Source organism: Triticum urartu, chromosome 3 (genome assembly GCF_003073215.2).
Source record: "Triticum urartu cultivar G1812 chromosome 3, Tu2.1, whole genome shotgun sequence".
Lineage (NCBI taxonomy): Eukaryota > Viridiplantae > Streptophyta > Magnoliopsida > Poales > Poaceae > Triticum > Triticum urartu.
Genome location: NC_053024.1, coordinates 123,518,918 through 123,534,682, shown reverse-complemented (window position 1 = coordinate 123,534,682; position 15,765 = coordinate 123,518,918).

Genomic DNA, 15,765 nt, shown 5'->3' with positions numbered 1-15,765 from the left:
TGCAAACAAATGGATTTCTTCCTCCTGCGGATTTGGTCCCTGTTCGGGCAGGATTGACCTCCTTCAATGGCGAGGCCCAAGCGGAGAATTTCCCCAATCCATCTGAGGGGGAACAAGTGTGCTTCGTCCCCTACCTGCTAAGAGGCGTCGGGTTTCCAATTCATCTGTTCCTCAGAGGGCTTCTGGAATACTATGGCCTCCAACTGCACAACTTCACTCCGGCCTCCATCCTGCATATCCCGGGTTACGTTGCCCTTTGCAAGCTATTCTTGGGTTGTGAGGCCCATTTTGAATTGTGGAGAAAGCTATTCTGTCTCGCCCCGCGCAACCACGAGGGATCAATATTTGAAGTGGGTAGAGCCAAAATAAGGTGCATCGCCGAGATTGGATACCTATCCGGCACACTGAAGAAGGCATCCTAAGAGTGGCCTTTCGAATGGTTCTATATCAAGGACGTCGCACTTCCAGACCCAATTCGGTGGGGTCTTCCCGAGTTCACAAGCTTTCCTTTGAAGAAACGCCACAGCTGGCGCCCTCGGAGCCTCGAGGAGGAAGATAGTGATATTCGTCAACTCATAAGCAATATAAGGACGCTTACTCAGTCCGGATTATCAATAGTCGAAGTAATGGCGACTTCCATAGTACGGGGGGTTCAGCCACTCCGATACAGAGGGCTTCCCATGTGGCACTTCAATGGGGAGGATGACGCCTCCCGCTGCGGCAGGAAGGGTCCAGACACCCCCGCCACTCTGGCCAAAATATTGGCCGAACTATTCAAAGGGGAGGAAGAAGAATTTCTACGAATCAAGCGCGAAGATGGATTTTCCATGTGCAGTCCTCCTAGTTGGGTAAGTCCCAACTACTCTGCTCTACTTACTCCACTCCCTAAGCTATTTCCAGTGAATATTAATCCATCCATTTATAATAGCACTGGCAAAAGATTTCTGAAGGGCTTCACAGCCCCGCTCTGCAGCCCGAGGGCCACAATCGGGACCTTGACCATGGTTTCGAAGAGGATCCAGATATATTCATGGTGCTTGAGGACGGGGTGTTTTACCAGGTGAGCTACGACGGCACAGAAATGGCCATCATCGCCGATTTCCCGGTCTTCTCCCTGCTTCACACGTAAGTAATCAGGAGACATCTCATCCGAAAGAGTTCTCTCATTCATCCTCACCCACCGCACCGTCCTGTGCTCAAAAGGGGAGGCGTTCGGCGCGCCATGCTGCCCCAGGGGCATCTCCCAAGAGAGCGGCTCCCACGTCGGGAAAGCCTTCAAAGAGGAAGTCAAACGAAGATACGACCGAGCCATCATCGAAGAGGTATGGATTTGCAAATATGTTCTTCAATAGTCGCATCCAATTGCGACTTCTATGTTTGTCTTGTATCAGGAAAAGTGTGTGCCGGACTATGTCCGGGGGTCCGGCTGGTCATACTCCCCTCAGTCGGGAACCAGATCCTGCCGTAAAGACAGGGGTTGATACGGGGGTGACGCCGGATTGTTCTCCAGCCGAGGATTCGGATGACGTATCCGTCACCAACTCGGAAGTGGAGGGCGCCATGAATCATCAGCGTCGAAGGGCCTTTTTACGAGACCCCAGCTTTTCAGAAGAGGCGTTCAATGCCTTCAGCTCAGCTGATGCATACATCCGAGCTGCTTGAGACGGGCTTAACAGAGCCATGAGTCAACATTTAAAAGATGTGCAAGTAAGTTTATTTTGTCCGAATATGATAACCATATGCCAGTAGCCCCCGAGACTTGAAGCAGTTGGTACAAATGATTTAAGGATCATTGTATAACCAGGTTCTTACAGAGAAGAACGGCCTACTAGCCCAAGAGCTAGAAAAGTGTCGGACACAGCTAACTGCTGATACCGCCAAACTGGAAAAGCCCAAGAAGGTGCCCTCTGGTAATATTTCCCTCCATCGAGAAACAATAATTATAGACCAGTTGTGCTAATACTATTGATTATATCCTAACAGGATGGTCAGATCAATTGGAGGAGAAATTGAAAGCCGCTCAAGCGGGCGAGAAAGAGGCGAAAAGACTACATGCCGCAGGCGAGCGTGTTCTTACCCGAGTCACCTAGACCCAGCTGGGCGAAGAACGGAAAGATGTACGGGCCCAGCTGGCTGATTCTGTGGAGGAAAATAAGAGGCTGTGAGGTGGCATATTCAGTATGTGGTCGAACTTACCTGCGAATAATTCGGAGATAATAGGGACCGACAGAGTTATGTCTGCAGGTAGGCTAACCGGTCGCCCCGAAGAGGAGATGTCCGGATTCTCGGGCGATCTGCTACAAGAGGTGTCACACATGCATGAGCAGGCTCGGCAGGCGATGTGAAGCATTGTCAAGGCCTTGTGTCCATCTGCCTCCCCTCCAGGAAAGATGGAGGAGCTCCTAGAGCTATTCAAGGGAGTGCGGTGGCGCTTTCGATTGTGGAAAATATCGGCTTGCCGGGAAGGTGCACGAGAAGCCTGGGCCATGGTGAAAAAACGGTACACCAAGCTTGATCTGAATCATATGGCTCAGGTCGGACCTCTAGGGTCAGATGGGAAAGAGGTTCCTGTTAGTTTGGTATATGACCAAGTAAAAGTAGCCGCCAAGTATCCCCAGCAGGATTGCAAGTTAGATAGCCTGCTGGACAGCATGGAGGAGGAAATTTTTGAGTCCAAGTGACTATGTATTTTCTTTCTAGCTGAATTGTAAAACGATTGTCATGGCAGACCTTTTTGCTTCGACCTCTGGACCTGAAGGTGCAGAGTGTTTCTGAATACCTGAGCGGTAAAATAGACCGGGGTATGCATGGAAACAAGGTGTAGGGGTCATAGTTGCTTGAACAGACAAGTTGTATCCGGCTAGTTATGTTATATTAGATTATGATTGTAAGAAACATCTTCCAAAGAGAATAGTTCCGTTAAGGGTTCCTTTCCCTGGGTGTGCATGTGTAAAAATGCACGTCTGAATTGTGATTGGAACAATCGCGGTATGAGCAACATCTGGGGGTTCACGATGGGGTGAAAGCAAAAAACATCTTTAATCCACCGACCGAAAATTCCCTTAAGAACGCTAGCTTTCGGCTTCACCCAGTCTGAGGTACACGCCCGGATGAGCTGACAGTAACAATCGCAGAGGTGCTCCCTTTACGCCCTAGTCGAACTAACGGGAACGTAGGGCATAAGCACAGGAGCCAGACAACCCATCTTGGCCAAAACTTAAGTCATATTGATGCATATAATGGTGAATAAAAGGTACATATGGGGAAACGCGCATATGTGATGAGCTTGATGCTCAAAAGATAACATTAACAAGCTTCTGTCAAAGAAGCCCCCAGGCACAATGGACGTACATATTTGAGTATGTGTATGTCACAGGTGCACGGTTGAGCCGCACGGAAAGCTTTAAGGCTAATAAAAAAGGGAAAAGCGAAAAGAGAGGAAAAAGCAATGGGAACAATAAGGAGAAGGAAACGAACAAAGAGTTCGGCACTAGGCATAGAACCTTTGGAGTCTGGCCGTGTTCCAAGGGTTCGGCTCTAGGCGATTGTCTGACGCATCACGCAGGCGGTACGCTCCTCCCGTGAGAACTTTGTCAATGATGAAGGGACCCTCCCATTTGGGCTTGAGTTTGTCCTTTTTCTTCTCCGGCAAGCGTAGAACGAGTTCGCCAACATTATAAGTCTTGGCCCGTACTTCTCTACTCTGATATCTGCGGGCCTGTTGTTGATAAAATGCGGAGCGGGCTTTTGCAACGTCACGCTCCTCTTCCAGGGCGTCTAGGTTGTCCTGCCGATCGAGCTTGGTCTCTCTCTCTTCATACATTCGCACTCGAGGTGAGTCATGTATAATGTCGCAGGGTAGCACAACCTCTGTGCCATACACCATGAAGAAAGGTGTGTATCCGGTAGTGCGATTGGGCATGGTCCGCAGCCCCCGGAGTACTGAGTCGAGCTCCTCAACCTAGTGCTTGTCTAATTCCTTTAAAGACCGCACTAGCATAGGTTTGATGCCTCTCATAATAAGACCAGTGGCCCGTTTGACTTGACCATTTGTTTGTGGGTGATAGACAGAGGCGTAATCGAGCTTAATGCCCAGATTGGTGCACCAATTTTTCACCTCATCGGCTGTGAAGTTGGAGCCGTTATCGGTGATTATGCTGTGTGGAACACCATAACGGTGTACAGCGCCGGATATAAAGTCTATCACTGGTCCGGCTTCGGCCGTTTTAACTTGTTTGGCCTGTATCCACTTAGTGAATTTATCCACCATGACCAGCAGATATTTTTTCTTATGGCTTCCTCCTTTAAGGGGTCCGACCATATCAAGCCCCCAAACCGCAAAAGGCCAAGTGATGGGGATTGTTTGCAGAGCGGTGGGTGGCATATGGCTCTGGTTGGCAAAAAGCTAGCATCCGACGCAATGTTGGACAAGGTCTTGCGCGTCTGCCCGGGACGTCGGCCAATAAAAACCTGTACAGAAGGCCTTGCTAACAAGGGCCCAAGCTGCGGCATGGTGGCCGCTGAGACCGGCATGAATTTCAGCCAAGAGTTGCCGCCCCTCCTCCTCGGAGATACATCTTTGAAGGACTCTGGTAGCGCTTTTCTTGTAGAGCTCTCCGTCGTGAACCTTGTAGGCTGATACGTTTCCAATGTATCTATAATTTTTTATTGTTCCATGCTATATTATATTCTGTTTTAGATGTTTAATAGGCTTTATTATACACTTTTATATTATTTTTGGGACTAACCTATTAACTGGAGGCCCAACCCAAATTGCTGTTTTTTGCCTATTTCAGTGTTTCACAGAAAAAGAATATCAAACGGAGTCCAAACAGAATGAAACCTTCGGGAATGTGATTTTCGGAACAAACATGGTCCAGTGGACTTGGAGTGGACGTCAAGCAACAGACGAGGAAGCCACGAGGTAGGGGCGGTAGGCGCGCCCTCAACCCTCGTGGGCCCCTCATGGCTCCACTGACCTACTTCCTCCTCCTATATATACCTACGTACCCCCAAACCATCAGAAGCGACCACGAAAACATAATTCCACCGCCGCAACCTTCTGTGCCCGTGAGATCCCATCTTGGGGCCTTTCCCGGCATCCTACCGGAGGGGGCATTGATCACGGAGGGCTTCTACATCAACACCATAGCCTCTCTGATGATGTGTGAGTAGTTTACCTCAGACCTTCGGGTCCATAGTTATTATCTAGATGGCTTCTTCTCTCTCTTTGGATCTCAATACAAAGTTCTCCTCGATTCTCTTGGAGATCTATTTTATGTAACTCTTCTTTTGCGGTGTGTTTGTCGAGATCTGATAAATTGTGGGTTTATGATCAAGATTATCTATGAACAATATTTGAATCTTCTCTGAATTCTTTTATGTATGATTGGTTATCTTTGCAAGTCTCTTCGAATTATGAGTTTGGTTTGGCCTACTAGATTGATCTTTCTTGCAATGGGAGAAGTGCTTAGATTTGGGTTCAATCTTGCGGTGTCCTTTCCCAGTGACAGCAGGGGCAGCAAGGTACGTATTGTATTGTTGCCATCGAGGATAAAAAGATGGGGTTTATATCATATTGCATGAGTTTATCGCTCTACATCATGTCATCTTGCTTAAAGCGTTACTTCGTTCTTATGAACTTAATACTTTAGATGCATGCTGGATAGCGGTCTATGTGTGGAGTAATAGTAGTCGATGCAGAATCGTTTCGGTCTACTTGTCACGGACATCATGCCTATATACATGATCATACCTAGATATTCTCATAACTATGCTCAATTCTATCAATTGCTCGACAGTAATTCATTTACCCACCGTAATACTTATGCTATCTTGAGAGAAGCCACTAGTGAAACCTATGGCCCCCGGGTCTATTTTCCATCATATTAATCTTCCGTCAACAAGCTATTTCTATCTTTATTTATCTTGCAATCTTTACTTTTACTCTTTATCATAAAAATACCAAAAATATTATCTTATCATCTCTATCAGATCTCACACTCGTAAGTGACCGTGAAGGGACTGACAACCCCTTTATCGCGTTGGTTGCGAGGTTCTTATTTGTTTGTGTAGGTGCATGGGACTTGAGCGTAGTATCCTTCTGGATTGATACCTTGGTTCTCAAAAACTAAGGGAAATACTTACGCTACATTAATGCATCACCCTTTCCTCTTCAAGGGAAAACCAACGCAGTGCTCAAGAGGTAACAAGAAGGATTTCTGGCGCCATTGCTAGGGAGATTCCGGCCAAGTCAAGTCAAGATTTGACACCCAGCAACGAGCCATTTCTGGCGCTGTTGCCGGGGAGTCTACGCACAAGTCAAGACATATCAAGTACCCATAACAAACTCTTATCCCTCGCATTACATTATTTGCCATTTGCCTCTCGTTTTCCTCTCCCCCACTTCACCCTTGCCGTTTTATTCGCCCTCTTTTCCGTTCGCCCCTTTCTCGCTTGCCTCTTGTTTGCTTGTGTGTTGGATTGCTTGTTTGTCTCGATGGCTCTACCTAGATTTGGAGATCTTCACCTCGAAAGGTTAGAAGAGATCGAATGTACCGTCAGAAGTTTTATGACTTTACAATTTGAGCACAATAATTTCTTTCGAAATGAGCTTAAGGAACAAAAAAGCTTTATGGGCTACATGAATAAAGAGCTCGATGACATGTCTAAGGAATTTTATGGTTTGAAATCTCAGATTGCTCCTCTTGAAAAATTAATAGCTGAAATTTCCGATAAGCAGGCCACCTTAGATAATAAGATGGCCGCTAAACCAGAATTTTTTTATGAGAATAAAGATGAATATCTAAAAGTTATTGATGTGTCTCCTATGAAATCTTTGTTTTGCAATATGAATCTTGATAATGATGGGACTCGAGACGAGTCAACTTTTGTTAGAAGGCGTCCCAAAAATTCGGAGTTTTTAGATCTTGATGCAAAATTTGGTAAAAGTGGGATTGAAGAGGTCAAAACTTTAGATATCAATGAACCCACTATCTTGGATTTCAAGGAATTTAATTATGATAATTGCTTTTTGATAGATTGTATTTCCTTCTTGCAATCCGTGCTAAATTCTCCTCGTGCTTATAGTCAAAATAAAGCTTTTACTAAACATATCGTTGATGCTTTAATGCAATCTTATGAAGAAAAACTTGAGTTGGAAGTTTCTATCCCTAGAAAACTTTATGATGAGTGGGAACCTACTATTAAAGTTAAAATTAAATATCATGAATGCTATGCTTTGTGTGATTTGGGTGCTAGTGTTTCCACGATTCCAAAAACTTTGTGTCATTTGCTAGGTTTCCACAAATTTGATGATTGCTCTTTAAACTTACACCTTGCGGATTCAACTATTAAGAAACCTATGGGAAGAATTAATGATTTCTTATTGTTGAAAATAGGAACTATGTGCCCGTAGATTTTATTGTTCTTGATATAGATTGTAATCCTTCATGTCGTATTATTCTTGGTAGACCTTTCCTTAGAACGATTGGTGCAATTATTGATATGAAGGAAGGAAATATTAGATTCAAATTTCCGTTAAGGAAAGGCATGGAACACTTCCCTAGAAAGAACATAAAATTACCTTATGAATCTATTATGGGAGCCACTTATGGATTGCCTACTAAAGATGGCAATACCTAGATCTATCATTGCTTTTATGCCTAGCTAGGGGTATTAAACGATAGCGCTTGTTGGAAGGCAACCCAATTTTATTTTAGTTTTTTGATTTTTGCTCCTGTTTAGGAATAAATCTTTGATCTAGCCTCTGGTTAGATTATTTTTTGTGTGTTTTAGTTAGTATTTGTGCCAAGTTAAACCTATAGGATCTTCTTGGATGATAGTTATTTGATCTTGCGGAAAATTTCAGAAAATTTCTATTCACGAAAACAATTGTTAAAAATCACCAGAACGTGATAAAATACTTATTCCAATTGTAGCATATCAATGAACAAATTAGTTAGGTCTTCCTATTTTGGTAGATTGTTTTGAGTTCCAGAAGTTTTCGTTAGTTACAGATTACTACAGACTGTTCTGTTTTTGACAGATTCTGTTTTTCGTGTGTTGTTTGCTTATTTTGATGAATCTATGGCTAGTAAAATAGTTTATAAACCATAGAGAAGTTGGAATACAGTAATTTTAACACCAATATAAATAAAGAATAAGTCCAATACAGTACCTTGAAGTGGTGTTTTTTTTTTTTTCGCTAACAGAGCTCATGAGATTTTCTGTTGAGTTTTGTGTTGTGAAGTTTTCAAGTTTTGGGTAAAGATTTGATGGATTATGGAACAAGGAGTGGCAAGATCCAAAGCTTGGGGATGCCCAAGTCACCCCAAGGTAAATCTAAGGGCACCAAAAAGCCAAAGCTTGGGGATGCCCCGGAAGGCATCCCCTCTTTCGTCTTCGTCCATCGGTAACTTTACTTGGAGCTATATTTTTATTCACCACATCATAAGTGTTTTGATTGGAGCATCTTGTATGATTTGAGTCCTTGATTTTTAGTTTACCACAATCATCTTTGCTGTACACACCTTTTGAGATATACACACATGATTCGGAATTTATTAGAATATTCTATGTGCTTCACTTATATCTTTCGAGCTATATAGTTTTTGCTCTAGTGCTTCACTTATATCTTTAAGAGTACGGCGGTGGTTTTGTTTTATAGAAACTATTATTCTCTCATGCTTCACTTATATCATTTTTAGAGTCCTACAAAACAGCATGGTAATTTGCTTAAATTGAGAAGGTAGTCCTAATATGATAGTCACCTAAGATTAGTAAAAACTTTCTTATAAGTGCGTTGAATACTAAGGGAAGTTTGATGCTTGATGATTGTTTTGAGATATGGAGGTAGTGATATTAAAGTTGTGTGCTAGTTGAGTAATTGTGAATTTGAGAAATACTTGCTTTAAAGTTTGCGAGTCCCGTAGCATGCACGTATGGTAAACGTTGTGTAACAAATTTGAAACATGAGGTGTTCTTTGATTGTCCTCCTTATGATTGGCGGTCGGGGACGAGCGATGGTCTTTTCCTACCAATCTATCCCCCTAGGAGCATGCGCGTAGTGCTTGGTTTTTGATGACTTGTACATTTTTGCAATAAGTATGTGAGTTCTTTATGACTAATGTTGAGTCCATGGATTATACGCACTCTCACCCTTCCATCATTGCTAGCCTCTTAGGTACCGTGCATTGCCTTTTCTCACCTTGAGAGTTGGTGCAAACCTCGCCGGTGCAACCAAACCCCGTGATACGATACACTCTATCACACATAAACTTCTTTATATCTTCCTCAAAATAGCCACCATACCTACCTATTATGGCATTTCCATACCCATTCCATGATATATTCCACCGTTTCGTTTATCATGACACGTTTCATCATTGTCATACCGCCTTGCATGATCATGTAGTTGACATTGTATTTGTGGCAAAGCCACCATGCATATTTTTCATATATGTCACTCTTGATTCATTGCCATCCTGGTACACCGCCGGAGGCATTCATATGAAGTCATACTTTGTTCTAGTATCGAGTTGTAACCAAAGAGGACAGAAAGATTCTAGTATCGAGTTGTATCCAAAGAGGACAGAAAGACGCATACTCGACCTCTAGGCCAGGGGTTAGTCGCTGCCAAGCACTATCAACCCTAACTGAGGGGGAGACTCAACCTAGCATGCATGATATAACTTAGGGCGCCAGCGCTTCATTTATTTATGCTCAAGGTCTGCGCATGGCTTTGTACAAAGGGTTACATGCCTTGCTGGCAAGGCTTGTACAAAAGGTGGCTTGCCGAGGGGCCCGGCAAGCCACGCCTTATGGGTAAAACTTGTGAAGATGCTCGATATTCCAGGAGTTGCTCACTGGAATAGCATCTTTGGTCTCCAGGAGGACTGCGCCGGGCCTGGTGACTCGTATTACTTGATAAGGGCCTTCCCACTTTGTTGTCAACTTGTTGGTATTCTTGGCCGATTGAACGCACCGAAGAACAAGGTCGCCTTCCTCAAAGCTTCAGGCATGAACCTTGCGGCTATGGTAGCGGCGCAAGGCTTCTGGTAGCGCGCTGCTCTCACAGCCGTCCGAAGACGATCTTCCTCAAGGAGCGTCGCGTCATCTTGCCGCAATTGCTCTTGCTCAAGCTCATCATAAGCGAGCACTCCAGGCGACCCGTATATGAGTTCTGTGGGCAGAACTGATTCTGCCCCATATACCAGGGCAAAGGGTGTCTAGCCGGTGGCGCGATTTGGCGTCGTTCTGATCGACCAAAGAACCGTCGGCAACTCATCAATCCAACGCCTTCTGCTCTTATGCAGCCTGTCAAAGGTCTTCGTTCTCAAGCCTCGCAGCACTTCAGCGTTTGCCCTCTCAGCTTGGCCATTGCTTCGTGGGTGAGCAACGGAAGCAAAACAAACCTTGCCTCCGAGGCCTTGGATGTACTGCATGAAGGTGCGGCTTGTGAACTGCGTGCTGTTGTCGGTGATGACCCTATTGGGTACACCAAAATGGCAAGCTAGTCCTTTGAAGAACTTGACGGCTAACTGGGTTGTCACCTTTCTCACTGCCTCCACCTCCGGCCACTTTGTGAACTTGTCGATTGCAACATACAAGTACTCAAAGCCCCCGATAGCACGGGGGAAGGGGCCCAGTATGTCGAGCCCCCCAGACCGAAAATGGCCAAGAGAGAGGAATTGTTTGAAGAGCTTCAGCTGGTTGATTAAGCTTCTTTGAATGGAACTGACATGCTTCACACTTGGTTACTAGTGTCGTTGCATCCTGGAGGGCAGTGGGCCAGAACAAACCCTGCCAGAATGCCTTGCCGGCCAGGGTTGTTGACCCTATGTGGGATCCACATATGCCTCCGTGTATTTCTGCCAATAGCCCCATTCCTTCCTCCCGGGGAATACACTTCAATTTCACACCGTTCAGTCTTTTTCTGTATAGGACGTCATCGATGAACTGATACATAGCAGACCGACGGCCTACTTTCTCTGCTTCTTCCTGCTCCTTAGGAAGCTCCCCTGTTTGGAGGCTCGACGACAAGGATTAAAGGCATTTCTTCCACCATGGGGGCAGCCGCCTTCATGGCAAGAGCTTGACGCTCTGCCGGAGCCAGTCGTCCCAGGGCCGGCTCGGCGTCTCCGGCAACATCCTTGCCGGCAGCTCAGGGGAGCTCGGCGGGAAAGTACTTGCCGGGCCCTGATTTCCTCTGCTTGTTATGCTCTGTTGATGGTTCTACGGATGGCTGAGTTAGTCGACGCACAAAGGTACCTGGTTCCACAGGTAGCTTGAGGGCAGCGCGTTTTGACAGGTAGTCGGCGATGTCGTTCTCCGCTCGGGGAATGTGCTCCGCCTGTATACCGTCAAAATGCTCTTCCAGCTTCCTCACTTCATCTACATAGGCTTTCATCAACAGGCTCTGGTAATCCTTGTTGACTTGCTTGACGACAAGCTGCGAGTCACCCCTGACGATGAGTTTCCTGATCCCGAGGTCTCCCGCGATCCTGAGACCGGCAAGCAATCCCTCGTACTCAGCAGTGTTGTTCGTCGACGTCTCCCTGGGGAAGTGCATTTGGACCACGTACTTGAGGTGCTCTTCGGTGGGTGCAACAAGTAGTACACCAGCATCGGCGTCTTGTCGCGAAAAAGCCCCATCAAAGTACATGATCTAGTCGCAAATCGCCTCCTTGCCGGGGAGAGCAGTCTCCTGAACTTCTTCGTCGGGTGTCGCGGTCCATTCTGCGATGAACTCCGCCAAGACTCTACTTTGAATTGTTGAAGTACTCTCAAATTTAAGGCCAAAGCTAGACAACTCCAGTGCCCACTCCACAATCCTTCCAGTTGCATCTGGATTATGCAGTATCTGTTGCAAAGGGAGGCGGGTGACGACGGTGATCTCATGTGCTTGGAAGTAATGAGCAGCTTCCTCGAGGCCATAAGGAGGCCAAAGAGCAGTTTCTGTACACCGGAGTACCTTGATCTAGCCCCCTGCAAGAGGGAGCTAACAAAGTAGACCAGGTGCTGCATCATCTTCTTCTTCGGCAACACTTCAACCGGCTGTGTCATTTCTGCACCGATGGCACCAGGCTCTGTTGTCGCTATCACTTCGGTGTCAACCTCTCTCTACGCTACTAGTGCAGCACTGACCACTTGGTTTGTTGCCGCTAAGTATAGCAGCAACGGTTCTTGTGGTTTAGGCGCAACTAGTATTGGTGTGGAGGAGAGGTAATTCTTCAAATCTTGCAGTGCTGCTTCAGCCTCTGGGGTCCACTCCATTGGAAAAAGGGGAGGGCATGCTCGGCGGACTTGGAGATGAATCTGCTCATGGCGGCAACGCAGCCAGCAAGCCGACGCACATCCTTGATCCGCCTGGGCGCCTTGATCTGTTCGATAGCCTTGATCTTGTCTGGGTTTGCCTCGATCCCACGCTGCAACACAAAGAACCCGAGAAGCTTGCCGGATGGAACACCAAAGACACACTTCTCAGGGTTCAGTTTGAGGTTGATCTTGCGCAGGTTCGCAAACGTTTCTTCCAAATCTTTTATGAGGGTCGTTCTGTCCTTGGTTTTGACCACCATGTCATCCATGTAAGCCTCCATATTTCTATGGAGCTGGGGTTCAAAACCAATTTGGACCGCCCTTCCAAACGTTGAGCCAGCACTCTTCAACCCGAAAGGCATCCGTATAAAGAAATACGTACCACATGGGGTGATGAATGATGTCTTCTCTTCGTATTCTCTTGTCATGAAGATCTGGTGGTAGCCGGAGAAGGCATCAAGGAATGATAACACTACAAAAAAATACACTTCCGTGATGATACGTGTTTGTCACAGTAGGTCGCGTTTTTTGTCATGCATGTACATCCATGATGATTTTATGACAGAATCAAGATAGTCATACCTGTGCTGTCGTAGAAGTGTTCCATGACATTACCAAAATTATCATCATGGAAGTGTCCACTTCCATGACGATAAATCGCGCGTCACAGAAGTGCTTTCATCAAGGGTGACCAACACGTGGCATCCACCGTAACGGAATGCCATTAAGCTATCGGGTCGGGTTTTGGATCCGATAACCCGTTAATAGCCCCGACCAATGGGAAATTCCATGTGTAAAATTCTTATTGGCCGGACGAAACACGTGTCAGCTCGTTAGTGGGTCAGATAGGCGCCTATGATATGTCGACACGTGCCACGACCCACCACTGGCCCATTTAGCTTACAAAGCCGGCCCGTTTGACTTGGTCAAAAGTTAACGGGTTGGCCCATGAAAAGCCTGTTAACGATCTCTTCGCAAATACCCCAGTTTACGGCCCGTTAACTCATGGCCCGTTAGGCCTAAAGGAAATCGGCCCAACAACATCATGTGGGCTGTCGAATATAACACCATCCCATTTCACTTTCGGCCCATGTATGGCCCACGATGTCTTTCGGTCCATATGAGGCCTTCGTATCTTTCGGCCCTTTACAGGCCCACGGTGACTCTAGCCCATAATGAATAGTAATTTTCTTTATACCCGTTAACGGCTCGTGATTTACATGGGCTGTTTCCAGCCCGTGTTAGCTTTCGGCCTATTGACGGTCCATACGTTCTTGGGCTCCTTTTCGGCCCTCGATTACTTCTGGCCCGTTACTGGCCTATTCCCCTAATGGGCCAAATTCGGCCCATGGCAAGAGTCGGCCCGTTACTGGCCTGTTCCCCTAATGGGACAAATTCGGCCCATGGCAAGAGTCGGCCCGTTACTGGCTTGTTACCCTAATGGGCCAAATTCGGCCCATGGCAAGAGTCAGCCCGTTCTGGCATGTTAACCTGTTGCGCCGTTTCCAGCCCGTCCTATATTCTAGCCCATTAACGACCCGTTATGCCTGTGACAGAATTAATCCTTTGCTGTCCTACGGCTTGTTACCATGCTGGGCCGATACCAATTACGCCCGATTACGGCCCATGTAGACCCATTTATCCGACGGTCCGAGGCCCACCGATTACAGGCCCATTTATCGACGGCCCGTAGGAGACCCATCGATCCTACGGCCCGTATATGGCTCATGGTAGTTGCGGCCACTAGCAAACTAGGGAAAAAGAAGACTAGGAAATAAATAAGGCCGAAACTAACGCTAGGCTATTAAGGCGATTGCACACATTACATCCACTCGGCATCAAAGATCGCCACCAGTGCAAATATAGGGAACACCCTACACTATACAAAAATGGCTTGTTGTTTTCTTCAGCCGGTGGCTGCACGTTAAGAATAAATTTTGTATCGCACCAAAACAAATTACAACTATATAACAAAAGGAAGGTTGGCATAATACTTAACAGTCTAGCAGATAAATGCACCACCAGAAGTTCAGAAGCTCGGTTCATTTCACCTGACGGTTACGTTTTCATGTTGTATTGTCCGATGGAGCACCATAACCCTCGCCTTCATTTCCCCTAGGCTCCTGAACAACATAGCAAATGTATGATAGTCTGGTTTCAAAACCATGCATATCTTGACGACATTGAGCAATGTTTCTCCTTGTTTCACAAAGGGTCTCTGTTAGGGAATGGACTTGTGTCTGGAGCGCAGATACAACATTGCTTTGAGCTTGCATATCTTGATCATGAGGCAGTTTGGACGATATTGCCTTAACAACCAACCTAGTATTACGCAGGAACGTGCTTTTGGCACTGTTAGTGGACAGGTACTGACCCACTGCAGCAAGAGCTGACATTGCGGTTATAGTTGCCTCGCCACCTTCAGAAGGTGGTGGTTCCACCATTTTTTCCATAGCTTGCTGAAAAGTTGAGGTTTTACATTAGTAGTACCAGAACAGAAGATATTAAGGAGGCAGCAAAACCAAACAAAATAGCTTTGGTCTATATACAGAACTTATTCTGGTGAACCCATGTAAAATATTAGTTGTATTTTATTGCAAAGTACAAAATAAAACCAGGTTCCAAACATATGACCATGTACCATCGCTAATGTATTGTCTATTTCTTCACATTGTATTGAGCGCTAAGGATAAAGAGACAAAGTTTATAATACGGTAAGCATAGTATGACATCATTCATATCACAAAACAACTAAGAACAGACAAACATGCAATTGTAATGTTTTGTGGGCAAGTCCAGCACGGAACTAGATTACGAGTCAAGATCAAAGGAACATCACTCCTCTCTTTTAAACCTTGTAAGGTGCAATGATACGCTAAGACAATTGTGTATAAAATTGAAAAGAGTAATAGACATTGGCTGCAAACCATGAAGTTCAAGGCACAAGTCAGAGTAAGTAGTAGTTAAAAGGCATGAGGATTAAGGACTTACAACAGCGGCTTTGACAGGTGTAGTCATGCCCTTCTTCTTGCTGGTGTGACAGTCCTTGAAGATTTCCACAGCATTTGGTTCAGGTACTTTTTGGTCCTTGCGGGCTTTCCTCTGCATTTCGAACAAGTCAATATAGATCTGATAATATGGTACAGCGAAAAGAGTGAAACAGCAGCTAATTACAAGAGCCTCGCAGTGTGCAATATAGCTACGAGATCCTGTCGTCTATTGGAATTTCACTTTCGTACGGTTGGCCTTGTTCTTTGAACAGTTCACCTACAAGAAGATAGATTTGTGTGGCACATGTGTAAATAGGACTTCAACATGTGATCTGATCACATATATATATAATGTACCTGATACTTCGGATCAGACCAGTGTTTAACAAGGCCCCTCCAGTCTTCATCCGATATATTTTCCACTGGAGATGTTTGGGAAAGTTCACTATTAGCCTTG